General features: G+C 37.7%; 1 long non-coding RNA gene across 1 annotated transcript; it reads right to left on the minus strand.

Annotated features, from left to right (window-relative positions):
• Positions 1 to 273: 273 nt before the first annotated feature.
• On the minus strand, positions 274 to 6,853 carry LOC136570436 (uncharacterized). The gene is made up of 3 exons (XR_010785536.1): positions 6,795 to 6,853; positions 1,274 to 1,488; positions 274 to 384 (listed from the first exon to the last, which is right to left on the minus strand). It is a non-coding gene; the product is annotated as an uncharacterized lncRNA (long non-coding RNA).
• Positions 6,854 to 15,426: the final 8,573 nt, after the last annotated feature.

Below are 15,426 nucleotides of genomic sequence, written 5' to 3' on the forward strand. Positions count from 1 at the left end.
CTGGTGCCCAGTACATAGGGTATTGCCATGCTTGCAAGGTCTTATGGACAGCAGCTTTTCAAGTTTACTTTGTCTAAGCTTTTTTTGAGCTGCCTGCAATTTCCCAGCTTAACTAGAATAGAAATTTTTCAAACGACCATGTGGTTATGCTTAATTTGCTTTATTTTTGCTTATCTTTCTATGGTATAATAGTTTTATCCAGGTACTGTCTGTAAAAGACATGGCATGAGAGCACCTTGGAAAGTGGAGCACAGGAGATGGTCTAAAGAAGCGCAGGCATGGGACGGTAAGGGATGGGTCAGTTTCACGCAGGAGCACCAGCACTATCCACAAGTCACCAATGATCAGCTGGAGAAATGCAGACTGAGAGCTGAGCAACACGTCCTGCAGAGGTACAAAGAGAATGGAGAACAAACATGCAGCTTGGGTGAAATAGACCATGGATAGGAAATTCAGCTGCACCATGAACTACTCAGTAAAGAGCAAGCAAGGTGCATGATACATTAGAAAACAGAGAAATATTACTCAAAAGGCTCCCAAGATAAGACAGGAGAAATCAAAAAAGATCATATTCTTAATGGCTAAGGATTTGAGCTGCATGATCCCCTCTTTATTTCTGAAAGCTTCAATACCCAAGGGGCACAGGAAGGCTGTGCATAATATCAGAAGTAGCAGATACTAGGAAGCATGAATATAGCAGCTCTGTAGTATTATACTTTTTCTTTTAAAGTATATTCTTTTAAAGTTTATTCTTTACCATGATGACTTCAGTGGGATAGTAAACACTATTTACTTAGATAGTTAATTTTTCCATTTGGATTTAATTTAAATTTTTGGCATTACACATAATATGCTTCTTATTTTACCCTTAATAAAAATTTGAGGATAATGATATGTAGGTATGATTTTGCTTACAGAGGCCATTCTGTGCCAGGATTTTGCAGAATTCATATGTGTTATTCAAACTAATAATAATTGCCTTCCATCACCCGTCCAAATTTAAAGACAAAACTGCTCAAGCATATGATTTATTTTTCCTGGTAGAATTTTTTAAAGTTCATTGATATCTAGCAGTAGTTTAAATGCTTACACTCTTTTTGTTCCTACTTGGTCAAAACTGAATAAATCTGTTGTTGTATAGAGTGTTTTTGTGTGACTTAAACAGTAATAAAGAAAGGAGACTATTTTCTAAATGTTGCTTCCTATGTGAGAGAAATGAATATTTTTCTAATTATCAGTCCAACATCTTAAAGCTATTTGAGAAATTCCTTACCAGTAAGTCTGCTGTCATACTGCAATTCACACTGCTGGCTTTCATTTCCACTTCACTGCATTCCAATGCTCTCAGTGTCACAGAAGTCACAGAAATGCACAAAGAATTGTGCTACTGTTGTGGAAGCAGCAGCTCGATGGCTTCAGCTCCAACTAACTTCCTGTTCCACTGGTTTTGCTTCAGAAGGTGATCGATTGCATTTGAATTCAAGTGCCCTGGAAAATCAGACAGATATTAAACATTTGGACTTGGAATTTACTAATCATGTCATTGTGTTTTTCTGAATCTGAAAATGAGTACTTTGCATGCTACTTTGAGATTGAGCAGTGTGAGATTCTGATCTAAGGCAAATTTTGGTGAGTCCTGTTCTTCTAATGTTTATCAATAGTTTTTCTGTGTTACAGCAGAGACTTTTCTGCCACTGACATAGGCTGAGCATTAAGTGCAAGTACAAGTTAAATATTCAGTTTTCTGCAACAATTTTTCAATTTTTGGTGTATGAAAATATATGTATCTCATGGACAAAAAAATAATTTTATATTTTTGACTCTACACTGAACAGAGGAACATATATAATACTGAGACATTTAAAATTTCATACATCATCTTTGTCTTTTTCCTTTTTAACTGTAAAGGCCATTTAAATGTCATGTTCTTCACTCTTACTGTTATTACAGTAGTCTTCTTCATGAAAACAGACAAACGAAGGAAATACTGTATTTCAGAAACATTGAGGGGAAAGAATACCCACCCTGCTACAGAAGGTTTTCCTTGAAGACACCTCTTACTAAACTTTTGACTTGAAACATTTGTCTCCTTACTTTTTCAGAATGACTTGTGCTGCACTTGTTTAACCGTGTCATGATAAACTGAGACGTAGGAATAGTTTCCTATTAGAAAGTTAGTAGGTCAAGCTGACCATCCATAAAATAAACAGTTCTATGGGATGGCTGGAAGCTGTGAGAAAAAAGGTTGAAAATTAAACCTGAACTAAGCTGGCAAGGCCTCTGCTCACAGTGTGTTGCTGATACGAAGAATCCTGCTTTGCATGCCTCTGGTACACAAGGAAGAGTGAGACAACTTTAAAGGGAGCACGCTTCTGTAAGATGATACTCGTAAGAAGAGTTTAGAATGAGGATTAATGCTACATTTAGATTAAAAATTTTGCCTCCATTCTTGTTTTCTTGAAGTAATGAGTCCTGGTATACAGTGATGCTCTGAACTGCTGCAGTCTTTTGTGTGTCTTCAGAAGTGACCAAACAAAAACTGACAAAAATGAAATCAGCAAATCGGCCTTTACAAAATATTAGCACAGTCTTTAGGCAGAGATGAAAAAATGAAGGAAAAGGGCATTAAGAAGTAAAACTATGTGGAAAGAATCCAATGAGAGAATGGCAGTATATTCTTGAGGTGCTGGAAAGAGAAGAAGCAAGGTGTTCTATTTTTATGACTTTTTAGGGGTTCTACCTTGAGAAATTTTAACTCTGTTTCACTTTTTATAGTTCCAATTACACTGGCTCACCACTATGAGCAACAATGGGGACTTCCGCTGCCTGGCCTCATTAATATTGAGTTGCCCCTGAGGCTTTCACAGACCATCTGTCACTTACAAACTAAATATGTTCCAGAATGAAGCTACCCTCTTTGCATTCAAAAAAAACCCAAAAAAACCAAACCCCAAAACCAGCCAGTTATCCTCTGCATGAGCAACATGTCTGAGTAGTTTCCAGAGTTATGGTTGTAGAATGTACATATTTTATCCAAATTTTATCCATATCAAGAAGCACACCTGGACAAGAGCTAACTGAAGCAAATAGCTGCCAGGACACTGGCCTGTGTGACATTGTGCTGCCCTTCAAGGGCTTTTTTCCAGAGGCCAAAGAAGCATCAGGGTTGTCTTTTTTTTCAATTAACTACCTACCTGACATAAGGGTTGCAGCAAGATTATCTCATTTCTGCTAAGTCCTCTGAAATCCTTAAATGCACAGAAAGCATCACTTCATCATCAAACTCCACTAGGTAAGTTGTTCTCCTGCATATCTATAATTTGAAGACATGCTTTAAGTTCCTAGTGCAAAATAGGAGTGGAGATGTATAGATAGTAGAGCACTCTCCAGAGATGTGTTGTTATTTCTTTTCAGAATGAAAGACATTCCCACCTGTCTAAACCCCAAGACACAAATGTAAGCAAAAGAAGATACTTTTGCATCTATTTGTAAAACACATTTCCTAAAAAATCTTCAGTGCCATGGGAGCTTTCAAACTACATTTTAACTAAATAATTTTCTTAAAGCTAAATATATTCCAGTCTCCTATGATGAAAAACAGAGGCAGACCAGGCAAGGTTTCTGAATGCAGATGCATTTAAATTCTGGGAAAACTTTACTGAGGCACTCAAAATTTTCAGGAGTTCTCATCAATTTAATGGGCACGTCAGTATCAAAGCAATTAATAATACTGGAGTCCTAAATTATGTAAAAAATTATTTAATTTTAGGGCTTAAAGCCTACATATTTTAACTCCAAAATATTTATAAACCTACCCATGGGCATTTGGGTTTGGAAAATAAATTGTTTAGAATCTCAAGATCACAGGAAACAATGGAAGATTTACTGTAAAAAATACAGAGCCGAGAAAACTTCCAGAAAGTATTTCTCATCCTTTCATTGTCTCCGACAAAATGTGTCTCAGAAGAATGAGACAATTTTGTTTTGGTGAAGCATGTGGAGCACACAGTACAGGAAGTGTTGATAAGTAGTGTACATGGCATACACAAGTATAATTTGTTTTCTTACTCTAGGTTTGAAGTTCATTGAGAACTGCTGAAAATTCTGCCCTGGTCCCAGGTGAATAGACTTGACTACCAAGTTATCTGGGTGTCCAGACAGTTCTACCAGTTTGTATTCTGCACAAAAGTCCACAGCTTTGCTGCACAGCATGATGGGCAAAGACAGGAAAAGTTAATGACAGCACACCCTGTATGACTGTTTCCCCTGCAATTACCACCCTTGTTCCTTGTGACCGCAGAACTGGTAGTTCATTGCCCCAGTTCAGCCCCTCTCCTCTTAAAATATCCTTGGGTGCTGCACATCTAAGCAGGTTAGCTATGGGCCCCTGTGCATCTTTTGAAGCAGGGACTTCTGCTTGATTTTATGCTTTACCAAAGCCAAATTGCATTTCAGGTGATTCATACAACTCAGCAACTATCACCAGTATTCTAAATCTCATAAGCAGCAAGCAAACAAACCATAATGCTGCACCCAGAGGTATTGGCAGTCTCAAAAGATGAGTAGCAACTTCTCTTCGGCACATTACTGTCCCTGAGATCCCAGCATGTGCTCAGCTGATGTCTGGGCTCTCAAGACACAGGTCAGAGCTGTGGGGAAGTCACCCGAAGTGGGTTCTGATGCGCTAGGATGAAGTAAGCAGGTATCCCACTTGAGCTTTTATGATTTATACACTGGAGTACTGGAAATAATTCATTCCTTCACCCTGTTTTTTCCCAGCTGCTGTTGAGGCCATGGCAATGACTTTTTTTGGTCTTGTTTTGTTTTTTTTCTCCAGAGTCAAACAGATGAAAATGGAGAAGAGGAAAAAGGTAGTCAGCCAGAGAAACAGACTCGGGCTGTGTTTAGTGAGTGGAATCAGAAATAGGGAGACTTAAGCCTATCAATATATTTTTAGAGACTACTTGTGTAATAATAGCAATTGAGAGCTTTTATCTACACAAATCTGTGAAACAACCACATCAAGGATATTTCAGAAAGGAATTGGGCGAAAAGCTTTTTACAGAGGTTTTGGGGAGTGTGGAGAGCTTTTTGGATAATTGGTTAGCATCATATGGGCAGGGAGGATGTGCTTTCTCTCATTCTTGTCTTCACCTTCTCCTGTCTTGATTGAGGGTACTAGTGGGCTGCCCTTTAGGGTGACTCAGATTCAACATCACCCGGCAGCCAGCTGCCCATTTAGGTTTGTACTTGCTTATCCCAGTCCTTCTGTTTCTTAAATTAAAGACAGCTTAGGTCAAAAATAAACTGGCTGACCAGACAATGACCCTTCTTAGATTCCAGTTTAGCTTTTGAATTGCTAATATCCTTCTACACCAAATATGCCTCTTATGAGGTGTTAGGGCATTTACTGGTCTTTGCTCCTACATATATTCCCAGACAAGGTGACAGCTGCACAGCAAGTAGATCAGTTATCTGTTTACTATTTATGCTCAGAATGCAAAAATTATCCAGAAATTGCCATGGGTACCATTTTTGACTTACTCCCTCTCCCTGTGTTTCCCTTCTACTTTACCAAGTATATTTGATGGATTAGCAATGACATCCAGAGAGAAAAAACCAAACAGCATGAGAAACAAGAACCTAAGAAACTCTGCTCATCTGGGCCGAGTGGTCAGACTTGTTTGTGGCTGTGCCCTCCCAGTGTTCCATCTGCATCCATTGCGAGGGTGACTCCGAGGGGCTTCATTCCCAGTAAAAGTCTGTGTATCAGGAGTTGCTCGCAGTACATCCAAAAGCACACCCACCATATTTATTACAGGAGATCCAAACACAAGGAAAACCAGTGGGAACTCAGAGCACTCGGAGCAGTGAATGAAACAAAAACATGAAAATGTATAGCAGATCAGAGAAAGGAAGAGCTTTTGGAGGCTGAGGAAGTAACAAAGATGTTTCCTGTGGTTTTACCCAGCAAAAACCCCAACTTGAAACAGCATTATCAGGAGTAACAACTTTGTAGGCAGGATGACTTGGAAGACAGCAAGAACCAGTTAGTTCTTTTTTAGCTCTCCTACAAATGATTTTATCCTGGCATAATTTTAGATATCCCAAATTTCAGATATTACAAATGTTGGTAAATGTCTTGTCACCATATAAAAATTGCTGTTTCCTGGGAAAGCACATGTAAGTTTTTAAGCAAGGTCTAATGATTAAAAAACTTTCAAATATGAACCTTGCCAAGATTGTGGTTTATTTTTGGGTTGTAATTTTTCATGCATTCTGATCCCACTGATGTTGTTACAATTCAAATATCTGCCCAAACTGTTTTCTACATTTATTCCATATATTTGATAGCACTTATTTGACTTACATAATTTTCTAGATTGTGAAAAATGAACAGTCTGTTACTTCTATTTTTTTTTAAATGCTTTACATATTTCCTGTTTAATGGCAATTGCCAAGCTGTGTTTGGAAAGAATTTGTTCATTGACATTGAATAGCTGTCAATGTGTGAGAGAAAATAATAGCAAAAGCAAGAAAAAAAAAATTACTAATCTACCCTTTCTGATAGCAAGAAAAATCAGAGGCTTCTGAATACTGGTAATTGATACAGAGAATATGAATCACCATAGAATTCCGACTGCAGTCTTGATGAAAAATCAAAGCACTTGGCTGAAAGGGAAGATAAATAGAGTTTTTAACAGATAAATGAGATAGCTTTGGATTTCAGTTGTTCCTGCAGAGAACACAAAGTCACAACTCTACGGAGGAGGAGATAAAAGGGCTCACCGTACCTACAGAATACTGGTGTCCTCATGTGGTATTCCCAAGGATATCTGAGATCTACTCCGAAGACGACCTGGCCAAGAAAGACAATCCAGGCTCTCTATTTCCTTCATGCTTTCCAAAAGATTACACTAAATGAACAAAAATATTCCTAACATTAGGAATTATGAGCCAAGCTCATAATCATAAAAATCATTTTTTTAACAGGATGTTGTGGAGAAGCAAGTACAGGCTCCACCCAGAAACCAGTACAGGAATATACCAGTACTGGAATCAGACAGCAGAATATTCCTCTCAAAACCCCCAGCTTTATAAACTACCAGCAGGCCTTGCCTGTTACATACTGCTGTCCTGAGTGGCTTAGCTGCACTTCGGGGCTCCAGAACCCACTTCGACATAGTTTTAAATTAATCTCCCAGACACAGAAGAAATTTTTCCCCCACGCGTCTAACAAATTGAACCAGAATGTGAGACTTCACCTTCTTTATGCATTACAGTTATCCCAGAACATTTTTTCTCTGTCCCTTAGATGGAAGAACCAATCTTTCCATATTTTGCATTCTGTCCTTGTTTCTCTTCAAGTTCCTGACACATTCTTTCTATGTTTTCCTGTACAGATACTAGGTGAGCAGGCTATTTTTTCAGGGGAAGAAGGAGGAAAATAAATCTAATTTTGCATCAAGTAAAACAGAGCAAGTTACATTCACCTGTAAAAGAGAATACAATCTGGATCTCATGTTGGTTACAAAGCTACCCCTTATTCAGGAAGCTGACTTGGTTCTTCTTCTTAATGTTTGTACACTGGAAACTGAATCAAAATAAGTTTAAAAGGCTGCCAAGCCTTTGCTCCCACCTTTTCATCGAGGTGGAGCTGAAAGTAACAGCAGGATACAGCAGGATACGTTGGCCTCTTGAAGGAATTTTCTCTCTACAAAGAAAAAAAGAAAAAGCAAAAACCATCCTTTGAGATGAGAAAATGAGAAAAAAATTGAAAAAAATAAAACCAATGGCTTTGGCAAGTAAATATAAAATAAACTGTAAAACACAGGTAGAAATGGCAGAATCCTTCCAAATATTGAAAAGTGTGAATGCTGTGAAAAAATAATTTAGAAAGTAAGTTATTTCCATCGTTAGTAAGTTATTTCCATCCTGCATCTACTGCTGGTCCTCCTTTTGTATGTTTCTATTAATTCACCAAAGTTATATATGTTTGCAGAGGAAAAAAGCCTTGCTGTTATCATCTCTAGAGAAACTACAGAGTGTACATGTAGAGACAGGAGACTGTAGAAAGAAGTAAATAGAAAAAAAACATTTGTTTTCTCCCACAATACAATTGATTTAAACATAAAGAAGTATAAGAAATTCAGTACATGTAAACTTAGGGAATTGCTTAAGATCTTGCTTTGGAGGATTGACAGAATTTGATCCTAAAGCTACTAAATACTTGCAGCTTGGTAATGGTAAATATGTAATTAACAGAAAACTGCTCTGTTGATCTTCTCTATCATTTAAGTTTTCCAGAGGGATAATGTCAAGAACCTTTCCTTCAGCTTGTTCTTGATATGGTTTGGAACAATTAAATTAAAAATAAACATAGCATTTTTCCCAAAGCCTGCCATTGTTGATTTTCCACAGGAATATCCTAGGTCCTATATGCCAGGTGTTGCTGCAGTGTATTAGAAATGAAAGGCAGAAATTCAGGATGTGTATAAGCAATATTTTGTACGCCACAGTGCCCCACTGGGTTTGTGCAAAAGAGCTGCTTCCCAAAGCTTTAATTGGCACTTTGCTTCTTTTACAGCCTGTTTGCCCAGACAACCGGCACCACATAGTCAGTTAAAGTGTAGCTGCGAGTATTATAAAGCACATCTTTACAGGAGATAGGAACATTCATTTGATAATTGGCATGAAAACTTGGCCATATTAGATTTAAAAGTCATCAGTTCTGCATCTGTGAGATGCTGAGTGCTTGTGCTTGTTCACCTCCAGGCATGCACAGCCACCAGGAGCGTGGCTGAACTGCCTGGAGGCACCTATTCCTTGTGAGCTGCCTGGTGCTGTGTGGCTACAGCCACTGCAGATGGCAGAGTGGCACCGCCACCCCTGCCAGCCCCAGCCATATGGACAAATCCAACAACAATTAGCCAGATGTTTCTGAGCAGTGTGTTTCCCCACTCACATTTCAGGATATGTCACAACAGCCTCAGTCGGAATGAGAAAGTGCAGTTCGCTTGCAGACCTAGAGCAGGAGGAGTAGCAAATAATGCAACCTACAACAATCAGAAAACACTTTTTCAGTAAACCCAAAGTATTCCTTAGGAGCATGCTGACTGATGAAAGTTTTTTACAAAAGCAAGAGGGGAAGTGCAGGGGAATGGGATGGTGGACTTGGGTATGTACAGATGAAAAGATGGCTGCCTCCCAGAGAAGGGATTTCATTACTTTGTTTTGGTTCCTTGAGAATTATTGGTTTCCAATTCTTTCTTCTAAGAAACTTGGAATTCAGTTATTTTCTATAATTATGCAGTAATAACATGTTTTTTATTTGTAATTTACAGACATGTGCATATGTATATATCTATAGATAGATAGATATATACATTTCAAAGAAAGGTACTTTTGGGTTTTGTTATATTTTTGGTTTGTTGGGGTTTTTTGTTTATGTATTTGGTTTTTTTTTTAAGGATGAAAAAAGTGATGGGGAAAGAGGAAAGAAAATAAATGTGCTCCCATAGAAAAAGCAGTTGTTCATTGGAGCTATTAAAATTCAGGTCCATTGCCATGGAGAAATCAGTTGATGAAAGTGAAAAGTTTGCTTTTATTTTTTAGCAGAAAACATACAGAAGAACTCTATGCATTAACAAACTGATATATTTTGTAAATCTTCATTTTCCTGTTTGTGCTTTACACTGAACCTTTCTTCCGTCCTTTTGCACTTACCAGTTCCAAGAACAATCACTACAGTCTCACTTGAGAAGCAAGATTCTTCTCTAAAAGAAGGTATCCCTAAACAGTGATCACTTATCACTGTTGATGCTGTTTTTAAACAGTGTGGAAGTATAGACATCTATGAATGAAGTGTGAAGATTCTCAAGAAAATGTTATTGAGTTTTAATGTTAGTTAAGTTTAGCTCACCTTTGTAAACCACAAGCACATACTAAATAAGCAATGTGAGAGTACACACAATGCAACAAAACAGTGCCAGCAGGTTGATACTGCATATTAATCTTCAGCTACATTTCTGCATTTTAACTTAATTTACTGTAGTCTTATTATTGATGATTGAGGTGAAGGGATACATGTTATGAAGGAGTACAGCAAATCTTTAAATCTTTTTTCTTCAAAGGGTGGATTTTGCAGGCCTCTCAAGATACTTGCAAGCACATATGATGTTTCTTAATACATTAAGGCCTGTGTAATGGTTTATCACAGTTTTGACCAATTTACCTTCGGACAAAGCAATAACACATAATGGCTCTGCAATGCACAGCACCTTCTAGCTATAATGTTAAGCAAGTTCCTCAAAATGTGGTCTGCCACCCAACTCCAATGTAAAATCCACAAGTTTTTTCTCATTTCTGTGGTACTATTTTCACAAGGATTTTCAAAAGTATTTGCGTATGATGAATAGGCAAAGGAATCATAATTTCTGCATCCAGACTATCCAGCACGTGTACCAATAAATATTGTAAACTAATACACCAGGGCTGCAAGCTTCTCTGTGATTCATACAAATGGATTTGCTAACTCAACCTGACAACTCAGCTGATCAGACAAATGAAGTGTCTTGGATAACACCAGTGTCAATAATTACAGTTTCTAAATGGGACAGCTATATTTCAAGTTCAAAATGAATGTATAATTGCTGTTAGAGATAATGAAAAATCTTGTACAAAAGCTAACAAGAAAAAGCAGGTATTTTATGAAAGATTGGTTCTTTTCTAGTCCTTGTTTATACTAGAGGTTTGTAGGGCATGCACACCTTAATCAAAAGATATGTCAATGTACAAACTGCTGAGCTCTGCTGGGCATATAAACCCTGGAGTTGGCAACACAGGCTAGCCAAGAGAGACACTAAATCTGCAAATGGATCCTCCTTTCTCCATCCCTCTGACCCCCTTAAATTCCTCCTGCCCCTGGGAAGTGCAGTGTGCCCAAGAGACAGGACAAGGATGAAGGGCCAAGGCTGAAGACGTTCACTGCAGCAGCCCCTCTGTACATCGAGGGATGGGGGAGTCCATGGGCAAGGCAGTGAAGTGGCAGAAAAACTCATGGACCTTAGAAAACCCTAGAAAAAGAAAATTAAGAGAAAAATGGTAGGAACTGCTGGGTTATATGGTGGTGCACTGAGAAAAGATGTGAACAGCCAGCCCCCATCAGAGACACTCTTAGAACTCAAAGGAGAGAAGCCAAAATCTGTAATGTTTCTGATGCCTGCTTGAAATATTGAGCTGCAACCAAAGAGAACTAGAAAGCACTCAAAGTGCTCAAGGGAGAGTACTAAGATGAAAGAAGATACCATTAAGATAATTTTGCATACAGGAGATCTGTAGAAGACAGCTCTTCTTCTAAAAGGAAATAGCAATTTTGTGATCTTTAAAATTAATTTGGATACTCTTATTGCTTTTGCAGAAAGCTTTCCAGAGAAAATTGAAATGGAAAAGGGTTTTTACAATTAAGAATTATTTGAGATGATGTGACAATGTTCAAATGATGCTGTAACATTTGAAGAGTGAATTAGTCTCATTACCAGGCTCTTCTTTTTTTCACTAGCACCGAATTTTTAAGAGCAATTTTGCAAAAATTATCAGAAATGTCCATTTATACAATGGTGCCCTATTAAAGAGCTTTCCTTGGCAATATAAAGAGTAAACTGCTTGAGAACATGAAAACTAACAATTGTCAGTGGATTTGACATGATTCTAAAATTGAAAAAAAATTAATGAGAGAATTTCATGAATTCTCAACTGCTCCAAAGAGTCTGTTTCAAACCAGCAACTGGAAAAATAACAAAAATGTACTGTGGTGGAGATTATTTTTCCCCAAAACCCAAAATATCAAAATTGAGCCTAGATGTGTTTTGTGTTCTTTTGAACAGTAGAAAACAGCCATCAAAGAGCTGATGACTGCATATTAGAAACAGAGACTGATTGCTTTTCCCAACTAGCAGAATGAGTGCAGAACTTGAATTTCCTTTTTATGTGCAATTTAAATATGATGCAAAATGCCAATCTGAATTAAAGGGATAAATATGTGCAGTGTTGGGAGGTATATGCTATGCTCCGTGCACCAGCAATGGCACATGTTGGCCAAGGGAAAATCTGAACGTGCTACAGCTCCACCTACTGAAGCAATAAGAAATGATTGGAAGGGGTATAATTAGTCAGTGCAATGAACTGGAGCAACTGAGGGCTTCTGTAGACCTCTGTAGAACAGATTTGCCACAGGTGTCCTGATCTGTGCTTGTACTCCTGCTCAAGATAGGTAGTACCAGATGCATACTAAAGTCATGGAAGCCAATCAACTTGCCCTGTTTGAAGCAGCAGCTTGTTTTTGAAACTCCCAGGAATTTTAAAGAGTTAATTTCTGCCTTTTCTTATAGTGACTGACTAGCACAAAAGTCAAGATTTGTCACTTCAGAAGGATGCTGCTACTCTAGTGTTTTTGATGAAGCAACAGATACTCTGTTTATTCAAGGACCAAGAAGTGAACAAGCATTTGCTCACCCTTTTGGTGTATTTCTTTTGTGGATGACAAAAACTAAAGAAAAGATTGGCCAATGTGAAGTTCATTTTGAGCTGGAGGAATAGCAGGGAGATTAAAAAAAACTTTGAAAAAAATATAATCATGTAGCTGTGCTTTTAGCAAAAGATTAGTATCTTTAATCTAAGAACAGTAAGCATGAGTCAAATAGGCAATTTCAATGAATGCTGGTTTTAGATATCTATTATCTATCTAAATATCTATCTGTGCCTTATGGGACCACAGAGTAGCTCAGAGCCAGAAATTCTGGTTATTGTTCAGATAAGTTCAGATAAGTATTTCCTATACCTTGAGACCACGTTGACAGGGGAGAAATAAGTGAAAAATGTTGCAGCAAAAGTTCTTAATCAATAACTAGTGTTTAGCACTTACTAAGAAAAGCACAAAGGAATGTGGCAGCACAGCAAAGCAGGAGTATGAATAGCACAAATTTTTCATGCTACCTGAAAGATAGTTAGTCAGAATGACTATCTCTGAGTCTGAAAGTAGGCAGAACAAAATATTGGACCTGAAGCAATGAAGCGTTCAAGAATATGTCAGATATAAAATGTGAATGATGAGGCATTTTTTTAGTCCAGAGGGTTCCCAGAGACCAAACACCCACAGAGCACTGGCAACAGCACAGCTCAAAATATGCAGAACCTGGAATGTCAAAACAAAATGATATTTTTTAAAAAAAAAGCCTTTGTGGCACATAAACCAAACAAGAAGTGACACTGATAATAACTGGAAATTGAACATATGCCTAATATTTTCATGCTGTAATTAAACAACTTAAGTTATGCTAAAAAGAAAACATTTACATCAGTGAGTAGGGAATGTGGAGTCAGACTCCTTGAAAGGTAGACACAATTGTGAGTATCTTGGTCCTGCATATAGAGTGTTTTGCTTGCCACTTGTCTGCGTGAAGGAATTTTCTTAACAAACACAGTCTGAAGTACAGACTTGGATCCCAAACCAGCAGGAACATCAGGTGTGGGAAGAACATAGCTCAAAGGATGCCAATCTTGAAACAGCCAAGAATGGATGAAGATGGCAATTTCTATGGATGCAAAGAAACAAGACTTGAAAATTGGATATTTAAAGCATGCACCACCTCTTTTTCATCTTTGATTCTTATGGAATCAGTGAATGAAGAAAAAGAGATATAAAAGCCAAGAACTCAAACCTGAGTGTTTGAGTTGTTGAACAGTAATGACAGCATTCAGCACAGTCTCTTCTGAGTTGACATGTTTTGTGGAGGAGCTGAAGAACGTGGAAAGCAGATAGAATTTAGCTGACGTGAACAACTAATGTGACTCTTTGTGACATTTCCACTACTAAGCAAGCTACAAAAACAATTTACGATTTAAAGGCAAAGAGTCAGTTGGATTGATATTTCTTGCCTCTCCCCACTAAATAAAAGGATTTTGAAATAGCACACATTGCTACAGGAAAAAAAAGAGCAGGTAAAGACCAACTGAACAAAGCTCTAAACTCTTCGGTGAAGGAAGTAATACATAGAGTTGATTAGACCTAATTTCATTCTAATATCCCTTTCTCAATCTGTAACAAATGTAAGAATGTAGCAGCACATTATAAGATCTGAAGAGATTTTGATTTCATAGTAAAATGAAGCAAAAAAGGGGAAAATTAAATATGATACATAAAAAAAGAGAACTGGCAATAGGTACTTAAAATAGAACAAATCCCAGAAAAGTCAATTAAATATGACTGAGAACCAAGATAATGGGCTTAATATTTAAAAAGTGATTGAACAAAGAAGGAATATGCAAATGAAATTATTACTACGCTAAAAACTGATACAACTCCAAAAATGATGGGAAAAGTGAATATTGTCACTATTCCACATATTTAGAACAGAAGAATTGTAGTTTTTGTAGTTTATTTTCAGCAGGAAGGATTTTTTGGTCCCAAAAAAAGTGTTTTAATATTTACCTAGCATCTGCAGCAAGGGTGGCTCTGGACGGTTATTGTTCCAGGAGAGTCAGATCACAATGTGGCATGAGCTGCAGTGGCATTGCAGCAGGGGCTCCAGCCTGCTGAAGAATTACAAGTGACTTTCAGAGGTCATCTAGAAGACATCAGCTAACTTGCTTTATGCTGAAGAAACTGAAAGGCTTAGATTCCTGCAATCCTTTCTGATCCAGAGTGCTTTCCAATTCAAAGCAGGAAACCTGCAGTGACTCATTTTTTGACACTACTTAGCAGGCAGCCACCTTGACACTTTAAGTAATGAAAAGCAACTCCTCAGGGCAGGAGCTAAAGATTTCACTATGTTAATACCACAACTCTTGAACATACGCTTTCTTCAAGCTAGCAGTCTTTGTTATACCTCTTTATCCCCATAAGTTTTTGCTCAGCATTTTCCAAAATGTCACCTACGCTTTGATATCACTCCCCAGACCAAGCGTACCTTTCAAGTTTTATGTGTGCTGCTTTCTACTGGGCTCAGCAGTTGACTTTAGATATCTATTTTCAGCTTAAATGTTTACAAAATTCACACAAATACCTGGATAAGTTCTGCGTTTACTCAAAAAACCGGTACATTCAGTTTTTTACAACTCTGATTGGAAAACTGCCTAGCAGAAACAATTACTTTATTATTCTTAAGCAGTTATTATAAATGAGCACTTATCATGATTGGAAAAAGAAGTAGGAGAAATGCTAACACTGCTAGATAGAACCCAAATATTTAAATTTATATACCTCAAGCAAGAAATTCCTTAAAAGAGCCCTTAGTCAAGCTCAGTGTGTTACAAAAATAAAGGCACAGAGCAAGAATTACTTGTGACAGTAAATCCACTGGGAAAACATGAGACAAGAAAGAGGAAAGCCACAAGTTTGTGATCCAGTTTCAGAAGTTTGAGCTAGAA

Source organism: Molothrus aeneus, chromosome 2 (assembly GCF_037042795.1).
Source record: "Molothrus aeneus isolate 106 chromosome 2, BPBGC_Maene_1.0, whole genome shotgun sequence".
Lineage (NCBI taxonomy): Eukaryota > Metazoa > Chordata > Aves > Passeriformes > Icteridae > Molothrus > Molothrus aeneus.